The following is a 10029-nucleotide window of genomic DNA, read 5'->3' as shown; positions in this document are numbered from 1 at the left end:
GCAATAAGCACAGTTGTTTTTGAGAGATATTGTGAGTTAATGCATTAACATTCCTTCAACCAGACAAAACTTCTGTATGAATCTTTAATTTTCATTTGAGCAACCTGCGAGGTTCCTGTATTATATTTTATAAATGCGTCTAATTATGTGAGAAAACCAAAATTTTCTGTTTATTCAGTCAGTATTTAATACAGCTGACAAAATAATCGAAACATTTAGCAATAGAGAACTCAAGTTTTGTAAGAAAATGGCCACTTAATAAGATCTACAAGATCAATTAACTTTAGATTAAATAATTAATCGATCATTTTCCATCTCCTCTCTTGTCGATCCTGTTGTGTTAGCAAATATTTCTAAATATACTTATTTGGGATGACTAAAGGAAGATTATTTAGTAAAAACAGTTAATTTATAAACTATATAAATATTTTTTCCAGCTCAAGAGGTTTAGCAGTAAAATATGTTCTGAATAACGAAGCATGCTGACGGATTTTAATTTAGATTTTGAAGAGATTAAGTTTATGAAAGCTGTTAATCTTTGTCTTGCAAAACAGAAGCAGAACAATGAAATGAAGTTAGTGATTTAGTCCCTCTGCTTCTTCAAATATCCTCTCTGTGATTTATGAAGGTTTCCAGCAAAATGCAATAAAAAATTTAAAAAAATCCCCAGAAAAAAAAGAAACGATTCCGAGTGGAATTTGATAGGAGAAGCAATTTGAACGTTTGCTAAATGATTACACTTCACTGGAGCTGCAGAGATATGAGGAAACATTCTTGTAGATTCAGGGATGATGTTTTTATTTCCTAATAAAAGAAACATCGTTGACCTTCCCAGGCTGGTGGAGAGAAAGCAGCACTTGGTTTCTGAGTGTCTCCTGATTACAGAGAGCGAAACCTCGCCGACTTCCTCCTGAAAGGTCGGGTCAGAAATCATCGCTACGCTGCCGGCTGCTGATCTACGATCTCAGGAAACAAGCTGAGTGAAACACAAATTGAAACGTCGTTTCTCTGAACTGACAAAGTTAGAGAAACAACATCCGCTGTTTAGACCAGTAAATGGATTCGGAAATAACGAAAACATTCAGAGGAATAGAGGGAAATAAGGGTTTTTTCTACTGATTCTGAAGCAATAAAGTCAAAGCAACCTGTGAAAATGAAATCATTTTATAAGTAAAATGTTCAAGATGAAGAGTTTTGTTAATGTGTAACGCAAAATTACCATTTACTGACTCTTAAAACTGACCTTTGTATTTGTCTTTGATTGTAGCTTGTTTTAAAATCAATACGTTTTAGCCAAATGTATTGATTAGCATAGCTACTTGCAGAGTTTTGCAAAAAAAATTGCAGAGTTTTTAAAAATAAAGTTTCAAAACACTTTATTTTTAAAAAGGTTTGTCACAAAAGTAATAATTTAGGTTTTACATTTGAATGAGCAAACCTAATTTTTCTAGACATAAAACAACAAACATAACCAACTAGAAGTTGAAGCAAATTTGATTTTTTCCTTGTGGAGGAAGATAAAGAGACAGAATCCGGAGTATTTCAGAAAACAGCTGGGAAACGCATTTAGATCAGCTTTTAGAGGCTTTTCTGCTTCCTGCGTTTGAATTTTTCCAGCAGTGTGGTGCCGTCTGAGTGGATCTCATCCTTCCTGTTTTGTTTTTCCTGCAGCTAAACTCGGCTTTGGCTCAGCAGCAGGACGTCAGGTCTCGCTGATGAAGACGTTGTTCAAACCAAGACTGCAAAAACAAACCAACCAACGCAAATCGAGTCTGGTCATTTCGACCTCACAAACACACTGCAGAAGAAATTATGTTTCTGAACATCTGCTACCTGGAAACACTGGGCTCATATTGTTCCATTTGTTGAAAACTAAAGCATCTTCCTCTGTAGATATTAAGAGAGGCTGTTACTCAGGGATGTAATTAAACCTTTTGATTTCCAACATGCAGGTGTTCCTGATTGATAGACTGTCATTATTTGTGTGTAGCTGCAGCATCATTAGTATTCTAACAAGGCTAAAACACAATTAGTGCCGAGACAAAGCATCAATAATTACATTTCTAAGTAATTACCTTGGACTCGTTATCAGTTTAGTTTGTGACTCCTCATTTGGAGCTGAGTGACTCAGGAGTTTGCCGGTTTTCCCGTTTGGCAGAGATGAGTGAGGATGAGGAGCAGAAATTCATCCTGAAATCAGGCGAAAGGCAGGAAGGATTCCCCACTGCGGCAACACAAACAGTCTGCTGCACCGTGTCTCTAAGTCAATATTGTGCTTTTTTATTTTGTCAGGTTTGACACCTATTAAAGACAAATTGAACAAACACAGAAAAGACAAGAGAGTTAGATTCTTTTGTACTCGCGAGGAGAACAGACAGAGATGTGTTTACAGTTACAAATCTCCAACCGCTCTGAAACACATTTGTCCGCTCCTCTCTTTTTATTACTTTCAGAGTCCCTATCACAGAGAGCACTGCAACTCTAAGGGGTTTGGGCAAAACACTTCATTACTTAGTTGCAGCGCTAATGACAATCGCTAACTAAACACATGTTATCTTGCATTAGATTATTCGGCTCCAGACACAGAGTAAAACAGAACAAGTCGTACATCTTCAAGGCGACGGTTTTACTGCTATCTAACAGTTCAATCGAAGAAGAAGTTCCTGCTGAGCAATAAACCCTGTGAGCCCGGTTGTCACTGCTTCTTTTCAGGGAGGCCCTCTTGTAAAAAGGAAATAAAGTAAATCAAACAATACAGAAACATTCTTTATGCTGAAGGAAAAGAAAACAATAAAGGCATATAAGACGGAACATCATATAAGTAACACTATTGTTATAAATGAAACAACAAATATATGATAATATATATACATTTCACCTAACATATTTCAATTAGGGAAAAAACTAATTTGTGTTCATGTTATGACTATTGTTTTCAGTTTAACCCAATTATGATGATACAATTTTGGATTTTGGTCACATAAAAATAATTCTGGTGTTTGACTTTTGTTCACATTATTGAACAGAAGCTTTAAAATCTGCTGAATTATGTGAAAACTTTTAACTAACTGAACAGATGGATGGATGGATGGATGGATGGATGACTGGATAGATGGATGATGGATGGATGGATAGACAGACGGACGGACGGTTGGTTGGATGATGGATGGATGAACTGATAAATGGATGGATGAACTAATTGATAAATAGGTCATGTTTAATTGAATAGATATAATTTTTATACAACAGAAAAGACGACCAACTCCAGTAACTAATATATTTTCCCATATCAGATCTTAAAAATAACCAGAAGTCCATATTTTCCAGACATCATGATGAATATTTTCATTAATGATCCAGCAGTTTTAGTCGTTTTAGACGCTAAATAAATATTCATGTAAATATTCTGTATTATTTGTTCCTGCTGCTGGACGTTATTCCGTCTCCCGTTGAGCAGGAAACTCATTTCCTCCAGCAGCCTGTAAACGAGGAGGCGATGCTGCATCTTGTGAGCCGCCAGAGAATAACTCTGAATTGATTATTTGAGAATGAACCAAGCAACTGTTCATGGACGCTTACAGGCTGCAGAGATCTCCATTATCCCTGGAGCTGCACTCCTTAATCTGCTGTGCTGATCCACTGAAGGACGTGGATGGAAACAATCAGCTCAGAAATTTCATTTACAGGTTCTAGTCTCTGCTGCATCTCCTGATGTTTAACATGTAAATACACCGATAGGTTTGCTAATGTTTTATGACTTTAACAGACTGATGGAGCTTTAAATTACTGGAGAAACATTATTTTTTTAAATTGTCTCACATTAAACTACACTTGCAAAGCTGTTCAAACTCTAAAGAGAAAAAGTTTTAGTACTTTTTGGTATATTTTGTTTCAACAGACCAGAAATAATGAACTGCCTTCATTAATATCCATTTTTATCATTAATTTATTATTAATTTCAAAACACAGACACAGTTTTGATTGCATTTCCGTTAAAAACACAAAATAAAAAGTAAAGACGCACTACAACTAAGAGTTTAAGCACAAAATCCAAGTGTGGTAACACAAAACAACTTCATCTATAATCTTATTCATGTTTTATTGTAGTGCTGCCAATCAATTAAAACATTTAATCAGATTAAATACTTTTTACTTTCACTCGAGTAAACAAAAGTTGAAGTAATGCTACTTTTATGTGAGTACAGTTTGAGGTTCAGAAGAATCTATCTGAAGAAATGTCTCCACTTTTAAAGTCTGAATGTGTCTGATTAAAATATTCTGTGGTCAGAGGATAAAACTGATGGCCTCTGACATTTTGCATTAAAAGCACTTAAAAAGTAATTCAGGTGGAAGGTTGAAGGGTAAATGGATGGGTCTGTTCTTTTGTTCTGGTTCTACTTTCAAAAAATCATCCCACCATCTCTGCTGCTGCCTTAAATTTCATAAAATCACCCAAATTATTCACCGCAGGACCACGTACGGGGAAAGAAAATGGTCCAAAATGAGCTAAAATTATAATTATTGGAGACTTTTCAGTGAAAATTGATCCAGGTGTAGGTGACCAATCCGACTTATTTTTGGTTGATTGATGCCATTACTTTTTTGGAGTGTTATAAATGTGACAGGACCAACTCTGAGGGCTGCTGCTGCTTAAAACTATCGGAACAAAATGATAATCAACACATCTGAGTAACATCAAACACAAACAGTCGGCACTCTGACGAGGCAGAACTTACTGACTTTCAGCTCACAAACAAACTCCAAACATGTCCTGCTTTCCGTGCAGCTTCTGCAAAGTTAATGGCATCTCATCTAGAGATTAAAGCTGCAAATGGCACAGGCAGACGTCAACGCTGCTTCAGCTCCATAATTAGCTTTAATAGAGGCCAATTTCTTTTATTTTTCAGAGGTTATTCTGTGCCATTGTTGCTTTGATTCCCACCGTTAGCAACAGTCCGCCTCAAAGAAATTTGCGCGTGAATCACAGAGCGGGAACGGCAAAAAACACGGCAAGTTATGCAGACACATGTTTAAAGAGCAGAGTTCGTACGGCTGAATTTAAATTAAGTAGCTTGATTTCTGTACAAAGTGCTTAATATTCAACCTGCAAAAGTTTGTAATAAAGTGCAATCAACAGTTTGATTAAAAGTTGGAATGTGGAAAACATTATTTACGACTAAAACCAGGTAAAAGACACAGACACATTTTCTCCTCCTGTCTAAAAATCACTTTCTGTGTTTTAGGTCAATTAAAATCACCAAAATTATTTCTATTTACTATGTGCCAGCAAAACACAAAACTAACTTAAAAGTAACTTTCAGTAGAATGTGAGTTTGTTTTAAGTCAATAATTACTTAATATTTATGAAAAAGTTCTAGTTCCAATGGCAGATTATTTATAAGGAAAAAAATCTCGTTATAAGTGAAATAATCTGCCAGAGGAACTTGTACTTTTATATTAATACTAGCAAATTATCCACTTAACACAAACTCCTATTTGTTATAAGTTAGTTTTGTTTTGTTTCTACTGTACAAAGAAATCTGCACTTGAAACTCGTCCAAAATACTTGGCAGGATTTTATGATTTAGCAGTGAGAAAACTTAGGGAGAAATTTTTTATTTTTTGTAGCTTTTTTTGCAAACTGTTTAGCATTTAACAATATTTGTTTGGGTTGATTCAGTATAATTAGGCCCGAGCAGCAAAGCGCTGCGAAGGCCTATTGTATCTGTACTGTTTTATTATTATTCTGCCCCCCTCTTCGGGCCGTCGCAAAAATCGCAAAAAAAATGGCTCAACGGCGCCACCTAGCAATTTTCAAAAGACCCATTGCTATTCACTTACTTCATCGTAGAGACTTGAAATTCGGTACAGTTGTAGAGCTCACTAAGACGCTCAGAATTTACAAGTAATGTCATAGTGCAAGTATCGCAGGAAGTTGGCCATGTTGGATTGAAGGTCCATTTTTGACCCTATTTTGGCCGTTTACAGCCTTCGTATTTGATCGAACTCCTCCTAGGGATTTCGATTGATCGGCTTCAAACTCGGTCAGTCTGATTATAAGGCATGGCCAATTAAAATTTATCAAAATAGTGAGTTTTTGAGCATGTTGAAGGGGGGTTACCAGGGGTCAAAGTTCACCTACTCGCCATGAAACAAAAACCTCTTATATTTCCTATATAAAAACACATAGAGGGACCAAACTTTCAGTGATTTCTGTAGTATATTTTATTTTGCGCATGAAGTTTGATACATTACCTTAAATCTTGATTTAAAACACGGTTTTGGGCCGTTGTTAATCTTACACCATGTAGTGCTAGCATATTACCTCTAGCTACCTACTAGCCCCCCCAGCCCCTCCCCGCTGCCCCTCACCCAATTTACCCCGTTTTATTTCTAAAAGAAATACCACTTGCGTCAAGTCTAGAATCTTGAAAGAGAACTGATGGGTGGCGACTTTCTGGGTTGTTTGTATGTTGTCTTAGGTGAGACTGAGACAGGCAGTCTTAGTAAAGTGTAATTTTTCAGGAGATGCTACCGCTAATGTACTAAGCTAATATGGCTGCTGCCTTGTGTGCTTCAAGGAGGGGCTGTGATAACTACCGACATTAATTATAACCACAACCCCATTCTGTTCAGCTACTGTATTGTTCAGGTGACTTCATTTATGAATGAATTAAGACATTTATTGTCATTACAACATCATCCAAAATACTGCTTCTCTTATCTGACAAATGTTGATATACAATATTAATTTACATTCTTTTTACTTTGCGGTATAAAACCTCGTTCTGTTACTTAGCAACACTATAAACAACTCCCTTTGTTTTTTCAATTGATTTTAACTCATTTTCAAGAAAAATATATGCTTGTAAGTACATCTGTTAACTTATTTTAGACTAAATATCATAATTTAATTTATATTACTGTGATTTCTCAATACTGACCTACTGATTTCAAAATGTTTTATTTTACTGACAATTCTTTTGACATGTTTTTCTTTCTCTCTCTTTTCAAGGAACTTTTGCTGGATCATATTTTTGATAGACTCCGTGATCGTTTGGAGCATGTTCTTGAACGTGTGCCCCTGGATCTGGATTTCCTGGACTTTATCTGCACTCAAGAACTAGTTTTTTTAAATGCCATGTCTTGTCAGATAGATGTTCCTTCAAATATTTTGGATGCGCTGGCTCATTTGCACAGACTAATTAATTTAGAAAAACAAAGTGAAGAACAACAAACAACTGTTGTGCATATTGAGCAAGGACCAGCTGGGCGACAACGGATAGTCGTATCCTCAGACTACCTTTGCAGTCTTTTAGAACTCCATCTCCCTGTCCCATGCATCGCCAAACTCTTGGGTATATCTAGACGGACTGTATATCGACGGATGGCAGAATCTGGTCTTTCAGTGAGGGCATTATACACCACCATGTCAGATGATGACTTAGACCAATGTGTGAGAGACATTAAATCCAGGCAGTCTCACTCTGGGTACCGAATGGTAAAGGCCCTTCTGCAAGCCAGAGGACTGAGGGTGCAGTATGATAGAGTCAGAGTGTCCATGCATCGTGTAGACACCATTGGAATGGCATCACGTATGGTCCAGCTAGGATGCATAGCTCGACGGACGTACTCAGTTCCTGGCCCTCAGTCTTTGATGCACATTGACACCAACCACAAATTAATACGGTAAATCATTTATCTTTTTCAGTGAGGGGCTTCTAACTTTGAAGTGTGCTTGTTAAATAGATTCAACTCATGTAGCATTTTTTTTCTTTCATAGCATGTCTTATACCTTTTGGAAATAAAAGCACAACTTTTTTCAGTATTATATACATTGGTGTATAAAGTGTGACCACACCAGCCAATGTCCTGCATGTTGTGCTTCAATATAGCCAAATATAAGCAGTACCTGATCTTCCTCTGCAGACCTCGCTTCAAATTAAATTCAAATATTTTCTTATTCTAAAGGAAAATTAAATGTTGTAACTCATTAATTTAGGTTATTCAAAGAGTTATTGCAGATGGTGATGACTGCTGGCAGGAAAGATCTCTTGTAGTGTTCTGTATCACAGTCAGTCTAAAGAAGCCTTTGACTGTAAATACTCTATTTTCTCAAGATAGTTTCATGAAGATGTTGTCAGAGTCAGGGTTGCCCAGCATTTTCTATTTATGAAGAATCCTTCTTTGCATAAGTATCTCCAGAGGTTCCACATTTGTCCCCAGAACAGAACCAGCTTCTTTATTAGCCTTTTTAGTTCCCTGGTTCTGATATTGCTGCCCCAACAGATGACGGCTGAAGAGATGAAGCTCTCAACAACAGACTGATAGAAGATCTGCAGCATCTTCCTGCAAACTTTGAAAAAACTTAACTTATTCAATAAGTCCAATTTGCTCTGTCCCTTCTTACAGACATGCGTAATGCAAGAGAAGCAAGCCTTTTTAGTGATGATATTTAATGATGATGATGACATACTGTATTTTCTGTTCTTTTTAGGTACAACATTGTTATCTTTGGTGGCATTGATGGTTTTTCTCGAAAGGTGCAGTATCTTCTATAAATTCATAAATGCAGAATTTCATAAGCTATGAAATTGACTGTTACATTTTTGCTGTGTTGTGCAGATAATGTATCTTGGTACAGCTCCCAACAACCTGGCATCTACCACACTCGCTTTCTTTCAAGGTTCAGTGGAGGAGTTTGGTTTCCCCCTCAGGTAAAGGTTTACAGTCCATCTTAATCCTTTTGAGCCAAGGAAGAAAGATTAAAAGTCAGCATCAACAAACTTTTCTCCAAAATATAGGAGCTTGTTTTATATCAATAGGTTTTGAGTAATGATGAAAAAGTGAAACCTTACCGTAGAACAAGACATTTTCCAATATTATAACTTAGAATTTTGGAATAATATGTAGTTCCACTGTCAGATTATGTCGCTTATAACTATTACTTTTTCATCAATATTAAGAACTTATAGACTTAAAAAGAGCTTGCTGAAAAGTTACTTGTAAGTTAGTTTTGTCTAATCCCCACTATTTTGTATCTCCAAAATATATTTTTGGTTACAAAGAATGTTTGAGCTATGCTAAAATTTGTCATTAATGTTGTAATTATAGGCAAAATATGAATACGTTACACACTTATTTTAGGGTACGTGCTGATCAAGGGGTGGAAAATGTGGACGTGGCACGACTTATGTTTATGATTCGTGGAACAGGAAGAAGCAGTTTCATATCTGGAAAAAGTGTGCACAATCAAAGGTTTGTACAAATGACAAGTTTCAATATGTGATGCTTTTCAATGTCTATAGTAACATTACCTTTGTGTGGTTTTCAATATGACATGATTTGAAGGGCAGTTTTTAACCATTTATTACTAAATAATTGAAGGATTGAGCGACTGTGGAGAGATCTGTGGACAGCTGTAACGTGCATCTATTATGATGTGCTACACTACCTTGAAGAAGAGGGATACCTGGACATTTCAAATGAAGCACACCTCTTCTGTTGCCATTATGTCTTCCTGCCACGTCTGCAGGATGATCTGGATACTTTCCGCAGTTATTATTGCATTCGAATTTTGAAAAGTTGAAATTTTTTATATGCTGAATTTTTTAACACTGAAAATTTAAACTGTGAAAAATATGTATATTGAAAATTTGATCACTTTGAAATAGGAATGTGAATTTTTTTAATAAATGAAAATTGCAACCATGTACAAATAATGACACTGAATTTTTTTTTCATGTACAAATAATGACACTGAATTTTTTTTAGGTTAAAAATATATTCTGAATTTATTTTAACACTGAAAAAGTAAGCACTAATATACAACATTCAAATTTCAGAGGCATTTTTTATTCAAATTCTGATGGCACATATTTACTTCCATAAATGAGTTCAATCCAGTACAACATTTTAATACATGTTAAAGCAAAGAAAAAACTTACTTAATGCACGATGGGTTTCTTATGCAAGAAAAAGTAGTGAGATTATTTTACTAACGTACTAACCTTCTCTCAGGAATACATC

General features: G+C 35.9%; 1 long non-coding RNA gene across 1 annotated transcript; it reads left to right on the top strand.

Moving 5' to 3' along the window:
• The first annotated feature begins 8501 nt into the window (after nucleotides 1-8501).
• Nucleotides 8502-9550, top strand: LOC111607825. The gene is made up of 4 exons (XR_002752439.1): nucleotides 8502-8543; nucleotides 8626-8717; nucleotides 9148-9258; nucleotides 9388-9550. It is a non-coding gene; the product is annotated as an uncharacterized LOC111607825 (long non-coding RNA).
• The last annotated feature ends 479 nt before the right edge of the window (nucleotides 9551-10029 follow it).

Source organism: Xiphophorus maculatus, unplaced genomic scaffold (genome assembly GCF_002775205.1).
Source record: "Xiphophorus maculatus strain JP 163 A unplaced genomic scaffold, X_maculatus-5.0-male Unplaced_Scaffold_BN000024F, whole genome shotgun sequence".
NCBI classification, from domain to species: Eukaryota; Metazoa; Chordata; class Actinopteri; order Cyprinodontiformes; family Poeciliidae; genus Xiphophorus; species Xiphophorus maculatus.
The sequence above is the reverse complement of the archived record's forward strand: the minus strand, read 5'-3'. Positions and strand labels throughout refer to the sequence as shown.